The sequence below is a fragment of the Mauremys reevesii genome, linkage group 1 (genome assembly GCF_016161935.1).
Source record: "Mauremys reevesii isolate NIE-2019 linkage group 1, ASM1616193v1, whole genome shotgun sequence".
Lineage (NCBI taxonomy): Eukaryota > Metazoa > Chordata > Testudines > Geoemydidae > Mauremys > Mauremys reevesii.
In genome coordinates this window covers 264,400,468-264,416,348 of record NC_052623.1, presented here as the reverse complement: position 1 = coordinate 264,416,348, position 15,881 = coordinate 264,400,468, and the positions used below count along the sequence as shown (strand labels likewise).

The window sequence follows — 15,881 nt, the reverse complement described above, 5'->3', positions numbered from 1 at the left end:
CACAGTTTTGGCTTGAACACGGTGTGCTGGTGCCTGGAGCTGCCCCTAAGCACGTGCTTGGGGCGGCAAGCCGCGAGGGGCACTCTGCCGGTCGCCGCGAGGGCGGCAGGCAGGCTGCCTTCGGCAGCATGCCTGCAGAGGGTCTGCTGGTCCCGTGGCTTCGGCGGACCTCCCGCAGGCTGCCGCCGAATTCGCGGGACCAGGGACCTCCCGCAGGCAATCTGCCGAAGGCAGCCTGCCTGCCGTGCTGCTGCTGCTGCTTCTTCTTCTTATTCACTCCCTGTGGAGCATAAGGCGCCAACCACTCTCCTCCATTCATTTTGTTCTTGAGCGAGACAGCAGATTTCATCCCACTTCATTCCCATACCTTTCATTTCCTCTTCAATGGTCCTTCGCCACGTCCCCAATGGTCTACCTCTCCTCCTTCTTCCTTGTGGTGTCCATCGTAGGGCAATACGAGGGTGTCTGTCAGCATCCATTCTCAACACATGCCCCAGCCACCTCCATCTTCGTTGTTTGGCTTCATCCACTATATTGTTGATGCCCGTTAATCGGCTCACTTCAACATTGGTGATACGCTGCGGCCAATGTATGTTAAGAATTCGCCTAAGACACCTTCCTTCAAAGCCCCGAAGCCGACTTTCTATCTTCTTGTTGGTCCTCCATGTTTCCGCTGCATAGAGCAACACAGAGCGGACGTTCGACCTGTAGATCTCTACCTTGGTTTTCATTTGCAAGATGCCGTGCTTGGGGCAGCAAAATGCCTAGAGCCGCCCCTGCTTGAGCAAATAGGGAAGCTGTCAAAATCAGGATTGATGGTTGATTTTACCATAGCAACAGAAAGGAAGTTACTCTCATAGGCCTGTACTGGAGAGTCCCAAAGGAAGAGGAAAAAATATTGGATTGTTTTATCCTAGTACAAATCTAGGAGGTGGCTTCATGCCCTTTAGTACCTTTGTTCAGAACAAAGAGATAAGGGGTACTCCATGGTACCAGGAAAAACCAAGTAGAAAGCTGATTGGTTAAATCTAGTTTCAGATGATGTATATGGTACCTGTTTACTTATGAACAGGTAGGGTATAAAAAGATGTCTTTATGGATGTCACTTTTGGATCACACCTTCTGCATAAGGTGAATGTAACATCACTGCACAAGACTGCTTCCCAGAAACTGGTAGCGTATAGAACCATTTCCCTGTACCATATTTTTATTGGCTTATAGCAATAAACCTGACTGACATTGATTATTTGGTCTCTTGAATATATTTCATAATGAACCAAAGTGTGGTCAAGCAACTGACTATACAATTTATCAACAACCCCACTGCTCTTTCAATAAGTGTAGGGCTTGCCACAATGTCATTGAACAAACTTTTCCCTCCCTGTGATGCAAGCTATGTGCCAGTTGGTTGCCACCATCCCTCTAGACTTGCTTCATTTCAGTGATGTTACACAGCCTGTAAGCATCTTTTGGAAAGAAAAATGCTAACTAAGACATCGGTGTTGTTCCTTAATCTTGATGTCACAGCTGGTAACTTCGGCAGCTATTGTGGTGGATATTAATTTCTTAATTGGAACTCGACACATGTGGAAAAATTAATGTGACTATTGTGTCATATTGTTTGGAAAACAGTTGCTCTGGTCATAGTTGTGTCACGTTTGTGTTTGCTCCTCTATTTGGGCGATCAGATTTCACTAGCATGACTGTTCAGAATGCTAATTTCAAAGTCACATGCGCAAGTGAATTGAAACTTTAAATGTGCATGTGTGAGCATTCACACTGGGAGTATTTGCACACTCATCCACTCAAGGCGTGTGACTGTCTTGTCTCATCACACCTAAATAAAACATTGTGTCTATTGAATACTTGCAGAGAACTGTTCACATACAAGCTGCGGAGTTGACAATATTCACTCAAACGTTTTTGAATCAATGAACGACTAAACTGCAATCTGCTTGCAGTTACTTCTTGAGCCGAAAAAGCTAAATGCATTTTCTAAATGAGATGCTGTGATTTATTCACTCAGTGTTTATTAATATTATAAAACAGGAGAAGAGAGATACAGGCATTACATATTATAACTGACACAAAGTCACACTGAGAACTGAACAGTGTTGCCCAAAATATGTTCAACTTGAGCAGAAAAACAAAGGGGAGGGGAAGCCAGGATTCAATCTCTGGAATATCACTCCTTCTTCTATAGTTAGCATTATGCCCCCTCTCTGTATTTCAAAACCGTGTCTGTGTAAGCTAGCATGCACAGAGTGAGAAAATCCAATCCTCCTGCCATCTGCTCTCCTGCATAAATAATTAGCAGAGGAAGCAATCCCAGCTCAGAGAGACAAGCTGAAGGAGGGCTCTAGAAGGAAAAACTCCTAACAAAATAAGTGGCAGGGAAGAGTGGGCAAGGATGGATTATCCACCCACCCAGGAAACTACAGCAGATCAGTGAGACTGCTTGCCTCACTGGGGTAAGGTGGGGAGGGGTTGTGTGGAGAGCATAAAATGCAAATTCCAATTACAGCTGTCTCAGCAAATGGACATGGCCAAAAAGTTCCATAAGGACTAGCCTAATTGTTGAAAAGATTTTTTTTAGGGGATTGTGCCAACCCCTGGGTTTTATGTGACACCTAGAGATGCTCTAAAACCAAAACGTTCCCTTTTGGTTGTGGCTTTTAGGATTTCCTTTGACATTAAACTTCTCTAGGAGAGCCCTGTTCCTCCACTGTGAGATGTTACTTCACTCATTCCCAGGCCCCACTCCTAGTCAGTCCATCCTCTACTGCAATTATGAACTATCAAGTTATCTCTCAGAGAGAGGCTTCCACACTCTGGGACATCAAGAACCATACACTCGAGCCAGGCTTGCTAAAACATGCTTTCCCTCTCTAATATCAACCCATTCGTACAGCTGGAAATGCTAGAAGCACTGAAAGACATCTGAGTCACCCTTGCAACTCAGGTTCATGTACTTCTTGGCTAGTGGAAAAGTTTAGAGAGCACCTGGGACTCCTGTGAACTGTGACATCATTGTCATTGTCGTCATCTCCTTCAAGAAGAAAAATCTACCTCCCAGCCTAGAGAACACCATCAGCTTCCCAATCCTTAAACCATCACTCAGCATAACTGACCTCTTTATCTACCACCTGCTATCTAATCTATGACAGAGCCAGCTAAATGATAAGTTGACCAGAGTTAATATCAAATTCCACCTAGATCCAATATCCTGGATTCTTCCCAGACAGGCTTCAAGACAGGACATAGAAGAGAAATGGCACTGATTTGGCTCATGCATCCACACTCATTTCATCTCATGTGCAGCACGGGAGACAGAGTGGGTGAAGTAGTATCCCACCTTGTCTCTCTAATATCCTGGGACTGGCATGGCTACAACTGCACTGCTTACAACATTGGAGACCACTGACTATGGAATACTGTCCTGTGGCTTCACATGTGGAAGGGGATAATAGATGCAAGGCAATGAAAAATCAGGCCTTCTGTCCATAAGGTCAGTGGCAATGGAGGGTTACTTTCTAGCCACCAGACTGCAGGAGGTGGAAGAACAACAAGGAGCTGCATGCCCATACCCACACGATGCAGTCACCAGCTGCTCTCCCTTGACATGGGGAATGACAGAGTGGCTGCGCTGCTTCCATCCCAGCTGCGCAGACATGCACGCACAAATTTTATAACTTTTTTTTTTTAAATCAAACATTTTTTTCTATTTTCTTTTCATCCCAGCAGGAAAAATGAAAGGACTCCTTAGCCCTGTCATTCATGGTTTCTACAGCTATTTCCCATTAAACTTTTCCCCTTCAGAGCATGAAAATAGAAATCCTACTCCAGGGAAAACAGCTTCATATTTTTATCCTTTTAGCAAAATCTTCTCCCACCTCTCTAGTTGTACTTCAGTTGTGAGACATGTATATACCCCAGCACAAATGCCACTATTCTGAGTATAGGCCTCTCCATGAGTGTTAATATAGTCATTGCTTTATTTTGCCCTTCCTTTTTACCTACTAACTACTACTGAGTGAGTAGGGTTTGGAGTTATTTATTCTGAGGAAAGGTCTCCATAAATTACTCATCCTCCCCTGAGATCTATCCCCTTCCATGTATTATAGAACCATAGGGTTTGAAGAGACCCCAAGGGTCCTCTAGTCTACCCCCCTGCCAAGATGCAGGATTTGTTGTGTCTAAACCATTCAAGACTGACAGCGACCGAGCCTCCTTTTGAAAACCACCTCCCAAGTCAGCCTATTCCATTGTCCTACTGTTCTTACAGTTAGGAAGTTTTTCCTGAGATTTAATGTCAATCTGCTATGCTATAGTGTGAACCCATTGCTTCTTGTCCTGCCCTCTGTGGCAAAAGAGAGCAACTTTTCTCCATCTTTTTAATGGTAGCCTTTCAAGTAGCTGAAGACCGTTATCGTGTCCTCCCTTAATCTCCTCTTTTCCAAACTAAACATACCTAGTTCCCTCAGCCTTTGCTCATGTGGCTTGCATTCTACCCTTTGATCATCTTTGTTGCTTGCCTCTGGCTGCTTTCCAATTTCTCTACATCCTTTCTATACATTGGTGACCAAAATTGGACACAGTACTCCAGCTGAGGCCTGACCAGCACCAAGTAGACCAGTACTATCACCTCCCATGACTTTCATGTGTTGCCTCTGTTAGTGCAACCTAAATTGCATTTGTTTTTTTCCTCCTGCAACAGCACTGCATTGCTGACTCATGTTGAGGTTGTGATCTACCACACATTTGATTTTTCTTCCCTAAGTGTAGGACCTTATATTTGTCTTTGTTGAATTTCATTTTGTTGTCTGTAGCTCAGTTCTCTAATTTATCAAGATTCCCCTGAATTTTAGTTTTATTCTCCAAAAAATTCTCCCCCTCCCCACACCCGCAGCTTTGTGTCATCTGTAAACTTGATCAGTAAGCTCTCTATGCCTACATCCAGGTCATTAATAAAGATGTTAAACAACACCAACCCAGAACAGATCCCCATGGAACCCCACTTGAGACCTCCTTCCAATCCAACATCATTCCATTAATAGTTACACTTTGTTTGTTTTTAGTTGTTTAACCAATTATGTATGCACTTCATGATAGTTCTGTTGAGCCTGCAGTTCTTCAGCTTACTTTTCAGAATGTCATGTGGGACTCTGTCAAAAGCCTTGCTGAAGTTCAGGTATATTATGTCCAGGACATCGTCCCTATCCACCAAACCAGTTACCTTTGTCAAAGAAGGAAATTAAGCTGGTTTGGCATGATTCGTTCTTGGTAAATCCAAGCTGCTGACTAGAGATTACCCCTTCAGTCTCCAGGTATTTGCAAATTGAATGTTTTATACATTGCTCTAGTAGCTTCCCAGGTATTGAAGTCAGGTTGACTGGTCTATAGTTCCCCGGCTCCTACCTTTTTCCCTTTTTACAGATGGGCATCTTATCAATGACAGCAGCGTTCCTCTTGGTCTAATCACTGAGGCCTGGTCTACACTGGGGGGGGTCGAACTAAGGTACGCAAGTTCAGCTACGCGAATAGCATAGCTGAACTCGAACTACCTTAGTTCGAACTACTCACCCGTCCAGACGCCGCGGGATCGAAGTCTGCAGCTCCCCCGTCGACTCTGCCACCGCCGTTCACGGTGGTGGAGTTCCGGAGTCGACGGGAGCGCGTTCGGAGTTCGATATATCGCGTCTAGATGAGACGCGATATATCGAACTCCGAGAAGTCGAACACTACCCGCCAACCCAGGCGGGTAGTATAGACGTAGCCTTAGAGGCCTAGGGGTTGACTTGTGCATCACAAATAATTAATGCATCGACTTTATCTCCCCTCCTCTCCCCTTGACTTTGCCCCTGTGGTTCCTGCTGATATTTTAACCTTCACTTCATGCAGTAATGAGTATTTCAATAAAATGAATTCCAGTGTTTCTTTTCTCCTTAATTAATGCAGGAAATCTTTGATGTTCAAAGAGGTTCTGCGTCTATCAGATTTCACACATCGTTGTAACAGGATCTTTAAATACTGTAAACAAACATGAGTCCTCCATCCAAACAAAATGAAAGGTAACACAGCGGAGTGGGATAATTCTGCTCCTGTGCAGCTGTCCCTTCTGGCAGCTGAGCTAGAGAAACTGTGTTCTGGAGATGACGTTGCTGACTTCCTGTTCTGTTTCCACCTCCTGATTAAGATGTGCGTCTGTAAGCCTAGAGTATCACCTCTGGATAAGTGCTGTCTCCTCCGGTGCTCTACCTACATCCACTGGGATTCGTTTGTCCACTTCATGTAGACTCCAAACAAAAGACTTATTTTCCTTCATTCCCTGGAGCTGAAGGTTTTTTCCCTTCCACAAGTGAAGGCCCATCTAAGGGACACAGCCTAGGACAGCTTCTCTCTCTCCAGTGACCAGCAGTGAACTTCCCTTTACTACAATCACTTGGAAGCTTAGAGGGCTTGCTAGCATGTCTCCACTCATTAAATGGAGAGGATTTATCCCCCCACAGTGCTTCCTGCTGTTCTTTTAGCTTTCACTTCCTATAATTTCAGTAAAGAAACCTTAGGTTTCTTTCTTCCTTCCTTAATTAATACAAAAGGACAGGATTTCTCAGCAAGGTTCTACGTCAGTTGGATTTCACACACTGCTTAAATTGTGTAAACCGATCCACTAAAAAATATACGGAGAAGCCCCAGTCCAAATATTTCATTGCAGTTTTTGTAAAAAACTTACTGATTGTCTGCGCTGGGCACAAGGCTGGAAAATGTGAACTCTTTCTAACTTTATGACCTTAATTAATGAAGGGCCTATATTGTTTCCTATCATTGAGAGCTACAAGGGGAGAGATTGGTGCAACAATGTGCACAGTAAGAGGAGCAGGTGTTATTGTCTGACCCATAGTCTCAGAATTCTGGTCCTCCTCTATTAGGTGGTGGCCTGTTCCTCTCAGGAGGTTTAAGTTTCCTGTTTAGAAAGTGTGAGGCAATGAACTTCAAAGATCCACATGGAACCAGAGAAAGGGAAACTGACATGGGGGGAACTGCATTTAAGAGAAGTGCTTGTGGGCTTCTGAGCAGGCTACAGAAGACCTGAATCCTGTAGTTATGGGCTGGAGAGGAAGAGACATACATAAGAGATGAGGGAACCTAGAGACAAAAGGAAAGAGCGCGAGAGTCCATCCCATCAAACAGTATTTTGTCAGTCAGACTGTAGCTGCTGCCTTCAGAAGAGCTGATTAAACAGTGGAATGTGTTGGAGCAATAGCGAAGAGACAAAGCACCTGACTTCAAGTAGAAAAATAAATACAGATTAAAATATAACCAAAAGGGGAGCCTCCTCCCTGAAACTTGTGGGTCAGACCCAACTTTCACGTGTTTTTGAGGGGATCATGACATTGCATCATACTATACTTTGATACACATGATCTCAAGATGCAGCATGATGTGATTATTTATTTTTTCCTCAGTCATAACAAATAGGTGGCAATCCATCACGTTTGTTTGAATGTCAGATGCACCTGAAATTCAAAATCTAAAGGAGGGAGTTTGGATGGCTGAGAGACGTTGTAGTGAAATCTTTGTCACTAGCTGGAATCCAGCCTGGGTCAGTGGTGGCCAACAGTGCTAGTTACCATGGGCGCCAACTTATGGGCTCGCTCGTGGAGCCCCCCAGGAATAATCAAAAAAATCAGGCTCTCACCAACCAATATTAGCTAGTTTTAGCCTTTAAAAATCAGCCTGGCCGCTGGGAATCAGAGCTGCTGGCTGCTGCTGCTGCTGCGGCCCCCAGAGCCTTTAAATCCCCCGCGCAGGAGAATGGGGGGCTCTGGCCTGCGCTGCTGCGCGGCCCCAGAGCCCCTTTAATCGGCCGGGGGCCAGAGGGCAGGGGGCTCTGGCCTGCCAGGGCCCGCAGGGAGCCCCATCCCTTTAATCGGCGAATCAGAGCCTTTAAATCCCAGCCGCGGCTGGAATCAGGCTGCTCTGGGCTCCTGCACCGCGGGCAGAGCCCAGCATCCAGCCCAGCTGGGAAAGCCTGGGCTGGGCTGCTGCCCTGAGCCGGGCGGGCCAGAGCCGCGGGAATCAGCGCAGCTTTGAGGCTCAGCCGAGGGCTCTGAATGGCCGCCTGCTGCGGCCATCCCGGCTCTCCCAGATCCCAGAGCCGGCTTGGAATCAGAGCAAGCTGGGCTGGCTGCCTGCAGCGGGCCAGCCGCGGAGCCCCAGCGGCTGGGAATCGCCCGCGGCGGAGGGCTGCAGAGCCCTTGCGATCTCAGCCCCCCGGCCCTCAGCAGCTCGCCCTGGGCTAGGGCTGCTCTGCCTGGCCCCTCTGGGCTGCCGCCAGCCGCCCTTCCCAGGGGCCCAGCTGGGCTGCAACCGCGCTGCGGCAGGCCGGCAACCTGCCCAGAGAGCCCGGGAGGCCCAGAGGCCGGGCGGCAGGCCAGAGGGCAGAGGGCTGGGCTCCGCCTCAGAGCCCAGAGCTCGCCCTCGCTCGGCCTGGGCCCAGGCTGGCTCTGGGCTCTGGGCTGCTGCCAGGGCGGCCATCAGCGCGGCCGATCAGGGCTCCCGAGCTGCCAGAGAGCCCAGAGCCAGAGCCTGCGGCGGGGCAGAGGGCTTTAGATCCAGAGGCCGTTACAATTGACTGATTGCTCAGTGACCTCTGTGAAATGAGTTTAGAATAATAGAAATAGATCTGCTAGGTCATCTAGCCCATCCTTGTGACCAGTGTTCCCTCTGTTCTATTTCCTAGTGCTTTGTTCAGTCAGTCTACTCCTAAAATTCTAAGCGTCCACGCCTTCCTTTCAAAAGCCATTACAAAATTCAGTAGAAATTGCCTATATTTTCCTCTCTGAATTTAATCTCATTACTTCTAATGATACCTCCCACTCCTGAACCACAGTAAATAATTCCTCTTCCTCTTTTGTGTTTATACCATTCAAATATTATCATATCCCCTGTCAGTTACCACCCAGCAAAATGATATGTTTAATTATTTTAATCCTTCCCAAAAGTTAGTTAGCCCGGTACATAATTTTGGTGCTCTTCCATGAACTCCTTTCAATTTAAAAATGTTCTGGTACTGAGGTGCCCAGAACTAACTACAGTATTCCAGGTAAGAAATCAGTCCAGGTCCCATCTACATTGCATAACCTGCTGCCACAGATGGCACTTATTGGCAGTCTTGGCAAAGGCAAGGGTTCAATGGGCTATAGACACAGACCTACCCTTTCCTTGCCAGAGGTGTTTCCTTCGGAGCTGTGTTGAAGCAATGTGGAACACAAGCTGTGTTGTGGGGCAATGTGGAAGAAACTGTCCCTGCGACTGCCTGAGCTGTGCCTGCTCTGTGGGTATTATAAAGGGACAGTGTAAGTCTTCGAAGCTGTACATCTCATAACCTTTTTATCTGCACCATTCTCACTAAAAACAGAATTGCAGTGTCATAAGACGGTAAGAAATGTTAGGAACATGAAAGGGCCATCCAGTCCTATATACTCTTTTGGGGTTGCCTAAATACCAGTGTTTTCTCCAGAAATGAATTAAATGGACCTGTTCCTCCATTGCGCTATGCCTTGTGCAGTCGTTTACAATATTACAAAGCAGGTGCCAAACACCATCGAATGGGAATGTTTTAACAGCTACAGTGCACTCAATTTGTACTGGTGACTCCATATGCACATGGTGGCAGAGAATTAGGCCCGTTATCTCTTGAATTCATTTATGCTCTTTGCTTCTGTCTCTATCCCCCAAATACACTTTGAGAAAGGCTTTTAGCCAAAATGTTAGTGAGTGTTTTGGCTCTTACCAATCAATGAGTAATTCTTAATTAAAACATGACTTTGCTGTTTATCCTTCTTGTGGTTTGTTTTACTGTCTTATGAATGGTTTTGATCCCTATACTCTTGGGTATTTGCATACAGTAGTTACTCACTCTCTGCAGACTATTTAAAAAGCTTCTGCAGAGTTAGGATAGATACACTCTTGAAATAATTTCTTTCACCTTTGGAAACCAGGAGACTAATCCGAGCAAATGAAGTGTATCTGATGGTCACATACATGGTGCTCTACACATACTGTGGTGGGTGTGGCTGTTTCCTAACACCCCCCTGTGGAGCCAGGCATAGTATTTGAAGAGGACAACATTAATGTGACCTTGGGACCTTTAAATTTGCATCCACATGGGAGAGTTACGTCGTGCAGCACTTTGGTGTACTGCTATTCATACCCCTGTAAATTGAACTGTGGACCAGTGTAGACATGCCCTAAGTCTTGGTGGCAGACTGGTCTGAGTGGGTTTTCCTTGAGGAGGAGGTGTCAAAGCACTGACACCTCCAGTAGGAGGCAGAAAAGACCTGATAGACTGTGTGTTGCACATGCTTATACCATGGTACTCATCTTGACTTGTGCTATCTCTTACTAATCTAGTACCTTGCTCCTGCTCTTGCTATTACAGATTTAGACTGCCAATTGTACCAGAGTGTCCTGCAATCTTGTGATGCAATCAAACCTATAGTAGAGGGTGCCTCTGGACAACAGTTGTCTAAAGTTCTGATTGGCTGGTTGGGCCTTTTTGATGATGTCACAAACCTTGATCAGTTCTTAACTGTGCAGTCAGCGCCTCCTCACCACACGGAAAAGTATACCCCTATCTATTGTCTCATTTTGGAAAAAAAAAAGGAAATAGGCCACACTTTTATATCTTTCTCTCATTTTCTAGTTTTTAAAACAATTTTCTAAAGCTGGAAGAGGGATGTTAACATGTCATTAGCTTTAGCTACCAAAGTCCATAATCTCAGTCCTACCCTTCAAAGTCCCACTGCAGTGATGGCACTAACAATAGGATAAAAAAGTATAGCCACTTACCCAGCTCAGGCACTGCAAATGGCTGCGCTAGAGAAGTAGCTGCACTGTTTTGAAATGGCTCCTGACTTTAGGGAACTGATGTAAGAGATGTGTCGAGGCTTCTATTTCACTTTCTTGAGCTCAGATTCCAAGATTAAGAGAAGGCTGGGACAAGGAGATGGCAGCAACAAAAGCAGGGAAAGTCACTACACAAGTCCAGCTGTCCTTTTTTAGCCACCTTCAGCTTCCATTTTCTACGACAAGAAGTATACTGGGACTATTAAGCGACCGTAGTTATGTTTCCCATTTAGATTTTGTAACTGTATATGGAAGATGAGTACCCTCATTTGATCTTTGGACCACAAATTTCAGCAAAAATGGCAGCCAGACTGTGATTTGAAAAGACCACAGGGGGCCAGGGAACTGAGAGGAGACAAAGTTGCCCAACTACATTAAACTGCTGGAGCAGAACAGAACCTGAGCAGAAACTCTCAGCCTATGGCTGATTAAGGTAGGACATTTGAAATTTGGACCCAGAAGTCTGAATGAGGCTGTGGCGAAGAGGACCGGTCCTTTCAGGCCTTCGAAGAAGAACCTCATGGTCATGAAACATTCCATTGCCAACAAGGGGAAAGTTCACTGAACCAAGCAGTGATACAGAAGGAAGCAGAGGAGTGCTTCCTTTCAGCTCAGGGAGGCAACTGGTCCCTTTTGAGGCTGGGTTACTTACCTCCGCTGCAATTTATTTATAATCAAGGGGGTTTTAAGGAAAGGGCAAACCTTCCCTCAAAGAGGAAAGAACTAGGGAAATAATTGGGCTGGGGGGAAAATTAGCCCTAAAGTCCCAGGGGACTTGGGGTAAATAGCTAGGCTGCATTTTTGGGAAGTCTCAGTTCTAAATTATATGTTTGTGTTTGTTATTTAGCCTATGGAATCCAGGTTGTCTCAGGGTACAGGACACTAACTGTTTTAACTTTATGTTGAACCTTAGACCCCCCCCCCCCAAAAATAAGGCAGCTACTTGGCAAGGGTGTGGTGTTCTGCAGATAACTCACTGGCATGATTGTGCAAGACCAAAACCAGGCCTTGTCTATGGGAACCAATGCAGCAGTAAGTCAATGGGAAAACATCTGTCTAGAAAGCTGAAAGACCAAGGAGTCCACTATGTGTCTGAGAAAGAGAGAGGGATATTAGTGTAGGAAGATCAAGACATGCAGTTGGCCTGATTTTTTTTTAAAGGTGCACTGGGATTCTGTTAGATCCAGGCCCATTTAGGCTTAAACAGGTTGAAGTGGCTTAAGAGAAGTTTAGGCAAGATTTGAAAAGAGGTTCATAGGTGTGTACATTGACCTACAGATATTTGGGGATCTACTTCGCTGCCTATGTTTTGTGGATGGCACCAATTTTTAGGCTGTATTGTGTTTTCAAATAAACTTTTCCCCACAAAACTGATGATCCTCTCTTAAAGCCCCATTCTCCTTTTCTTACTTTTACTCTCGGTGCCTATATCACAGTAGAATTCCCTCAAGATGAGAACGGTGGGCAGGATAGACCATTCCCTGAGTTGGCTAGAAGACTCCATAAAGAGCAATGCAAGGCATTCTGTTTTTCACTTCTTTGAAGCTGAGCCTGCTGCCCTGACCCACTAGAGAACCTTAGTCTGTGTCTAAAAGCAAGATCTAAATGGTGGTCCCTGTGCGTATTGCAAACAGCGAACTGCTCCTACGTGCTAAATTCAGACATAATGCTGGGGCTGACGTGAGAAGTACATCATGCTGATGACCATCAAGGGTGCTAAATTGTCAGGGTTGGTTCTGCCCAGTCCCATTCAAACCTAGCTAGGAGAAACAACAGTGGAGTGACTAGTAGACACCATGTCCATGCAGCCCCTGCCAGGCTACCCCTTCCCTGTGGTGCTGGGTTAGCTTTTGGGGTGGAGTATGCCCCTGTAAGGGTGGCACATGCATGCTAGCATTATCATCTATGGGATCAACACAGCTCCAGCCTGATCCTCCCTGCACCTCCCCGTCAATCAGGGCTGAGCGGCAGTGGCTAAGACTGAGACACATACTGATGCCCACATCTGGACCCCCAAGGCAGTCCCAGCCCAGCTATCTTTCTCATTCTCCTCATAGTCTCTACAGCTTTGGGGTGAGTCAAGCTTGTCTAGCACCAGCCCAGTATAACAGTCCTTCAGCCAACACTGTTTGGTTAGCACCAGGATCATATAGCTGTGATCAGCTGCTGCCTTCTCTGGTGCTATGAATAGGGCTACATCATGATAGGCATGGCAGCGGGGAAGGATGGCTCAGTAGTTTGAGCATCAGCCTGCTAAACTAAGGGTTGTGAGTTTAATCCTTGCAGGGGCCATTTGGGGCAAAAAATCTGTCTGGGGATTGGTCCTGCTTTGAGCATGGGGTTGGACTAGATGACCTCCTGAGGTCCCTTCCTGACCCCAATATTTTATACAGAGTGGGTATATTGCATTATGCTGTGGTAAAGCTTGGGGGATAGTTGGTATTTTACAGTTCTCCCTCTTGAAATTACCGATTTGCTGCTTCCTTAACTGACTCAGGACAGCTGAGCCTCTTGCAAGCCAGGAGCAGGTTCGGTGTCTGTGGGAGACACTGTCTATGTACGCTATCTTAATTGCTGCTGTTGTAAAACAATGATTCACTGAGAGATGGCCCCTTCCAGCCCAAGGCCACTTTATTCCTGTGTTTTTAAAGGAGGGGAAGAAAACAGAAACCCAAGCAATGTACTACTTGGCTGATTCCTCTCTCATACACTGGGGCTTTTTGTAGTTGCCAGGCAACCAGTTGAGGGAGGAAGTGTCAGCGATTGTGTAGAGGGACCTGAAGAAATGACAGAACATGTCAGCAGCAGTGTCTGAGTAGATTCTTTGTAGCAAGTCAGTTGACCGAATCCATGTTGTTTTTGCCTCTTTCACAGCATTCTGCCTGGGCAGTACCATTGAGCTGCAGTGTCCTCGTCTAGATGTCAGTCCTGTACTGTTGTTTATTATTTGTGTTACCATGGTGCCTAGGACCCCCAGTCGTCGACCAGGACCCCATTGTGTTAGGTGCTGTACAAACGAGGTGAGGAGCCTCATTATTCTTCAATTTACGATGTTTTGACGCGAGTGGAATTCCACTGACTTCAGTGGAGTCATCCCCAAGTCTGACAGGTATCAGTGAGCTACGAATCAGGTCCAATATGTGCATAGGGCCCTTTTATAGCTTCTGACATGCTCCATCAAAATTGAGTGATGCCCCTGTGATTCAAACAAGCCAAACCAGAGTTCAGCTCAGCATGTCCATTCTGAAGTCTTGATGTTTGGCAGGCACCAAACGGGTTCCAGCAGGGGTCAGCAAGCACAGTAACTGCACTAGCGTACCAAATACACTTTCCAATAAAACGCAGCATGCTTTTCCCAGGACAGTGCTTGTCCAGATACCAGTGCCTAGAGCATGATGCCAGTGCTAAAGTTGCCACTTGTCCTAAAAACCTAACCTTGGATGGATAAACATACTCAATATAGTTGATATTCTGTTGAATGGAGATAAGTGTTTGAGCCTCTTCTCACAAGTCAATTTAAATTGCCTGCAAAAAAAACATCACAGAAGCTGCTCCAGCAACTGGCACTAGTTGGCTCTGGAGTAATAATTGCTAGTTGTTGAGTGCTGATAGTCTGTGCAGTGGTAAGCAAAATAGAAAGATCTGGTTCTGCTAAGTGCTTATAAATTGAAGTGGAGAGACTAGTCAGTCATAATAAAGCTCAATCACAAAATATGCCAAGTGACCAGATGAAGGAGCAGAAGTAATATATATGTGATTCTATGGTGGATTATCATTGAAAAGCTTCATGGAATTGTGGGTGTGTGGTTTTTTTGTTTTTTTTTCCAGAAAGGGCTTGAATGAAGACAGTGAGATTGGTCCTTGTGTAAAGGGTGTTGTGTTAAAATCTACCTGCTTTAAGATCCTGTATTGCTAAGATAGCTGAGAGATGACATAAAGCCATTTCAATTTGCAAACTGGTTGTGGGAAGATGTTATTGAAATGGACACACAGTAGCCTCAAAAATAGTGTGAATGGACTCTCCCTGGATTGAAAATGTGACAGTTAGATGGTATCCAAGGACTTTTATGAGGTCACATGTTGCTATGGTAATGGAATGGAAGTTTCTGGAGCACTGTGCAGGAACATAATAGGTGTTGACCCATTTGGGAGTGAAGAGGCTATTCCCTTCCTGCTATGCCCCAGATGACACCCTGACCTGAACAGGCCAAGTGAGTCAACTCATCCCAAGGCACTTCATGTGTGAAAATGGTGTCTTAGATCCCTGCAAAATATTCTTCCTCACCCTGGTGTGTATCAGTCCTTCTTTTCTTTTGAACCTCTCCCTCTGTCTTCTATTTCTCAATTTTACTACTTCTGGACTTATCACTTTGGTGTCCCTACTGTTGTTACTGCTCTCCAGAAGGGGATGTGTGTGTTTGGTGTGGCATTGGCAGCTGTGAGAGAGGAAGCCACAAAGATCTCAGTATGAGAAGAGTCCACTTGTTCCAGTGACCTGATCCCATCCCATCCCATCTTCTGAGTTCCCTCACTTGCACACTCATGCCTTTCTCTTTAACCTCACACTCGCCTCTGGTTCTTCCCCTCCCTATGCTCACGTGCATTAGTCTCTCCCATCTTAACTGCCCCACCTGTCCCCCCAAAACCACATCCTTAACAGCTACTGCCTCATCTCCCTAAGCTCATTGAACACACCATCAACAATCATTGCCTGGAGTTCCTCTCCTCCAATCTGGCCTCTTGGAACGCCACTGAATGACTCTTATCAACGTTTCTAATGACTGGAGCTGGTCCGAAACCGTTTTTCTGTGGAAAATTTCAATGAAAAACAAACAAAGAACCCCCAGACCCTGCTTTAAATGAAATTGTCCACAAAAATTTTAGTCTTTTGGGCTAAAAACTAGAAAGCCAAAAGATTTCAGCTGAAAACCAAAACATTCCTCTGCTGGAAAGTTTTTCAGCAAAAAACT

The 15,881-nt window shown here is 45.7% G+C and overlaps 1 protein-coding gene across 8 annotated transcripts in view; it reads left to right on the top strand.

Moving 5' to 3' along the window:
- Positions 1-15,881, top strand: part of SYN3 (synapsin III) — a 365,180-nt gene that overhangs the window by 79,587 nt on the left and 269,712 nt on the right. For 3 of the 8 annotated variants that reach the window (XM_039486013.1, XM_039486019.1, XM_039486030.1), the window contains exon 1: positions 15,026-15,200. The exons of 4 other annotated variants lie outside the window; for them this stretch is intronic. The gene's annotated coding sequence lies outside the window, so the exon portion shown is untranslated. Of the gene's footprint in view, positions 1-15,019; positions 15,201-15,881 lie in introns of those variants that run through there. One more of the 8 variants, XM_039486047.1, reaches the window with a different exon arrangement.